Source organism: Rattus rattus, chromosome 15 (assembly GCF_011064425.1).
Source record: "Rattus rattus isolate New Zealand chromosome 15, Rrattus_CSIRO_v1, whole genome shotgun sequence".
NCBI lineage: Eukaryota > Metazoa > Chordata > Mammalia > Rodentia > Muridae > Rattus > Rattus rattus.
Window position 1 is genome coordinate 40,558,255 of NC_046168.1, and position 5,050 is coordinate 40,563,304.

The 5,050-nt window shown below is 41.8% G+C and overlaps 1 pseudogene; it reads left to right on the top strand.

Moving 5' to 3' along the window:
* The first annotated feature begins 2,565 nt into the window (after positions 1-2,565).
* On the top strand, positions 2,566-4,652 carry LOC116884846 (annotated as a pseudogene).
* The last annotated feature ends 398 nt before the right edge of the window (positions 4,653-5,050 follow it).

Genomic DNA, 5,050 nt, shown 5'->3' on the forward strand with positions numbered 1-5,050 from the left:
TTTGTGAACATAAAAGTGTAAAAGCATAATTGTGCTGAGAAGGCATGACCTTGGGTACATCATGGTATTCAGTTCCAAATAGGATTATTGTCTGTCCTCTGCCGTAACAGAAAACAAAGTTGCTCGGGGCAACTGAGGCCAGCATTTGTAACTGAAAACCTTTTAAAACACAGAACTTGTCTGCATTTTGTGGTCACTGAAGAAAATCCATCTCAGTTGACCTTCCTGGAAGGGCCAGGGTAAGAGGGAAGGGGAATTTGAATATTGTTTTTCCTTTGATCTAGAAAAACTGACGCCTGTTTTCAGGTACAAAGTATACTTTGTACCTTTATTCCTACCTCCTTGTGAAGGTAAAAATCATTTAAGATAATGTTGTGTCTCTACTAGTGAATTAGTGTTGCAAAGCAACTAGAAGAAGAGGCATGCCTTAAGTATGTTCTAACATAAGCTGTCTAATGCATTGGCCCCCTAATACACTCCATTTAATGCACAAGCAATATAAGTACATGTGCATATATTTATCCTGTATACAGATAGGAGTAGCACCTTCTGAAGCCAGTATTTCATGTAGATCTAATGGGAAAGCGCACTGTTGGATCGAGTCAACAGCAAACGTTACAGACTGCGTTTCCTGTGGTGCTCAAGTTGAGGTTATAAATTCATAATGGCAAAACTGCTTTTAGTCAGAGAAAGTGCAAGCCATTGAGTGACAGGTGTCTAGAAAATTTAGATCCATCAGATGGGAACACACTTTAAATAATTGTGATAATATCTGTTTTGCTTGATAGTTGCTTAGTAACCCACAGGGGCAGGACATGAGGGAGTTGCAGTCATGGGAGTTTCATCCATTCTGAAGAAAGCAGCTTGTCCTTTATCAGCACAGACAGTGAAATGCAGCAGAGGCAATGTGTTTTCATAAACTACAGCTGTTAGTGGCCACGGCATCTCTCGTAGACATAGATTATCCGATGGTGAGATTGACTCTAGAAGAGAAGCACATACAGCATGCAATCTATTCTTTAGTGTTTAGGAGCACCAAGGAAAAGAGCTATAGAGTTTGAAGGTATGAAGGAAATGCACAAGCCTTGAGTGTTTCTGTGACTTCTGCATGAGTGTTTCATGTGTACTCTGGTGATCAAGTAGTTGAAAAATAGTTTGGCCCTGGTTGGTTTAAGAAATTCAACTATTCAAAAATAGCTCACAGTTCATAGGCTCATTTTTGCTTCATTGAATGCTTTCAACCTGTCTTCTAAAATACACAATAGAACACGAAAGACCTAAGTGTTATTTTGGATATGTTCAAGTTCTCTTGGAGAACTACTAAAGGATGTCTTTTCTAGATCTCAAACTTCTATGTAACTTTAACTCTTTGTTTAATTAGAATCAACAAACTATGTCAAAGGCAGTGATGAGCTGAAAGCACCACCAAAATTTTAAGGTCAGGAATGGGTAAAATGTCAGAAAACAAGTATGAGACCATTGCTTCCTTGTCTCCTAGTGTATGACCTGGAAGTCTGAATTCCATGTTGATGAGGCTTAATAAGAGTTGTATGAGGTATAATAACATAGCTAAGCAGAGCACCTGCACACACTGTCTATAAGTGTAGTGGCTGGTGGAAAAATAGACCATCAAAATATTTTAGATGCTAGAATTTTTGAGCCAAATCCCCAACCCCGGCTCTTAACTTTTAAATGGGCCTTATGTTTACAATGAGCTCATTTTATACTTGGAAAAATAAAATTCTTTCTGCAGTTTAGAATATCAAACTGAAGAATGCAGCTGGTAGTTGAAACAAGTAATTGATATGCTCTCTTTGAAAGATGAGCTAGGGAGGTGGTAGGAAGAAATAGAATTAGAACTAGAAAAGCTTCGTTCTTAAGTTTTGAATCATGACAGTCAAGGCCATGAGATATCAAGATTCTGCACAACCTGTTAAAAATGACTCAAAACAACAGAACCTGGAATAAGAAATGAGTTAACGTTTCAAAGGCTTTTATTTGAAGAGTCTTAATTGTCTTTTCTTTTATAAGTAGAGAAATGATTTCAAATTCTGCGTCTAAGGGAAAATTGGCCCCATTTTCAATATTATAAGCAGATTCTTAATGCCCACAGGGAATTATGTTCTGTCTCCTATTGCTTGTGGGAAGGATGTTGCTAAGAAACAGGATTCCTGATCCATTCTGAAGAAAGCAGCTTGTCCTTTATCAGCACAGACAGTGAAATGCAGCAGAGGCAATGTGTTTTCAAAAACTACGGCTGTTAGTGGCCAGGGCATCTCTCATTGGTTAGACATAGATTATCCGATGGTGAGATTGGCTCTAGAAGCACATACAACATGCAAACTATTCTTTAGTGTTTAGGAGCACCAAGGAAAAGAGCTATAGAGTTTGAAGGTTTGAAGGAAATGCACAAGCCATGAGTGTTTCTGTACACAGTATACTAAGCCCTATGCCAGCCATATCTTGAGGACTGTCCACCATAACTCATGTGCGATATCCCCTTTCATACTGAGCAAATGAGATCATCAAAACTTTAGCCAGAGTTACAAGGCTAAAAGTGCCTGCCCTCATACCTTCAAGCCTGTATTTCCTGAGTCCAAATGCAGCATTCCGGACACTATTTACCAGGCTTCCACCTTTATTGTCAGAGGCCACAGGAGGGGCCAAGTCAGACCACTGCAGAGAGATGAGGCAGATTTTGAAACATCCAGACACAGGCCTAGAGTACCTCTATTTCTGGTTTCTTATCTTCTAAGGAACAGGAGTTCCTTCATGTTTTGTGTTTTGGTTTTGTTTGTTTCTACACTTAAAAGGTACCACATCTTCAGTTGAAAAGGCAGTATTGCCAAAAATCTAGAAGGTACTGAAAGCTTGCAGGCTGACACCATGGTGGGAGCTGCCTGCACAGAGCTGGAATCTCCCGGGTTCACACTTCCCTGCTAGTCTACCGCCTTACCTTCTGCCTTTCATGCTCACCTTTTCAAGACTTACATCAGCTTTCTCCATTACGACAGCTTGCATTTGGGGCTGGAGAGATGGCTTGGAGGTTAACACTGGCTGCCCTTCCAGAGGACCTGGGTTCAATTTCCAGCACCCACATGGCAGAACTACTGTTGTAGGTGATCCAACTCCCTCACACATGCAGGCAAAATACAAATGAGCATAAAAAATAAGTTATGATAGCTGGCGTTATAAATAGCTTGTGGGAATCAATGCTGTATTTAGAAGTAATAAGATTCATTCTTTTAATAGGAATTAATTGAGGGTACTTTGTGATAGATAGCATTGTAGGAAATACTCAACAGAAATTAGGACAAATCCTAGTTCTGATAAAGCTTGTTCTCCCATGGAAGAGAGACACACAAGCCCCTCATAGCTGGGTGCTCCATGGTTGTTTTCCTGTGCAGTGGAGAGAGATGAGAGTGAGTAGGAAAGGGTGATGAGTCACTGATGGCTCTCTAACCACCTGCCACTTAAACAGACCTGAAGGAAGTAGGAAGAAGCAAGCTGTGCAGCACGGTGTAGGCTGCAAGTGGGCAGCAGGTGCAGTAGAAGGGCCCTAAGGTAGGTTCCACTCTGTTGGCTCTGGAATCGGAAGAATACAGCTCAAGAGTTGGGGAAAGCTCTTGATGGCCATTTGGATGAGTGTGGATTTATGGTGGGCCACAGGGAGACCTGAGCTAAAAAGTGCTCCGTGTTATTGGGAAACAAGTCTGACAACAGGCTAAAGGGTGCATTGCTGTGAATGGAAGCTGGGAAACCTCAGGAGAGGTTCTTACTGTGTTCTGTAGAGAAGATGAAGGAGACTGAGGCTGGGAATTCTGGCAAGACTGAAGAGAAGTACAAGGGCATCAGCTGATGGTTAACAGGAACTAAAGGATTGAGTGTGAAAAGGGAGGAGAAGAGACGGAACCAGGAATACTAGACAGATGTCTCTTCTTTTTTAAGATTTATTTTTAGGGTCATGGGCCTGAGTTCATAGGTGCAGTGAGCCTAGTGAAGTCAACATGCTGGTCGCTAGAAGCTGGGTTTGTTGCAAAACCTATATGACCCCATGGAGACTCCTCGAGAAATCACATCTCCATCAACCAGGAGCGAAAGTTGATCGGAGAGTATGGACTACAGAACAAATGTGAGGTGTAGAGGGTCAAATTTACCCTGGCAAAGATCCAATCCGTAAGGCTTCCCAGGAGCCGTTGATGCTGGACAAGAAGGATCCTCAGTATCTGTTTGAAGGCAACGCTCTACTGAAGTGACTTGTTCACCTTGGGTTGCTGGATGAGGGCAAGATGAAGCTGGATTACATCCTGGGCCTGAAGATTGAGGATTGCTTAGAGAGACTGCTGCAGACCCAGGTCTTTAAGCAGGGCCTGGTTAAATCTATTCACCATGCCTGTGTGCTCATCTGACAATGTCACATCAGGGTGAGCAAGCAGGTGGTGAATGTCACATCCTTCATTGTTCATCTGGACTCCAGAAGCACGTTGACTTCTCCATCCATTCTCCTTATGGTGGTGGCCACCCAGGCTGAGTGAAGAGGAAGAATGCCAAGAAAGGCCAGGGTGGTGCTGGAACTGGTGACGACGAGGAAGAGGATTAATTGATACCTTGCTGCACTGGAGGCTTGTCTAGTTTTCCAGTTGACAAATAAAACAGAATTGATACTTGGAAAATTTTTTATTTTTATTTATGTGCGTTGACACTTAGCTGAATGTGTGTCTGTGCACCAACTTGTAAGAGGAGGCCAGAAGATGGAGTCTTTAGAGCTAGAGTTCCAGATTGTTATGAGCTGCCATGTGGGTGCTGGAACCAAACTTCAGTCCTCTGCAAGAGCAGCAAGTGCTCCTAGCCACTGAGATATCTCTCTAGCCTCCAGATGCCATTTTTATTAATAGTATAAAGTAAAAACATGCCTCTCTGGAACACAGCAGCAGTAACCAGCAGTGTATATAACAAAACTAAGGATACTAGTCAAAGACTTAAACATGTTTAAAATTATTTTAATTTTGCCTTTAAAACAAAATTGCAAATCACAAGATGAAAGATTTTT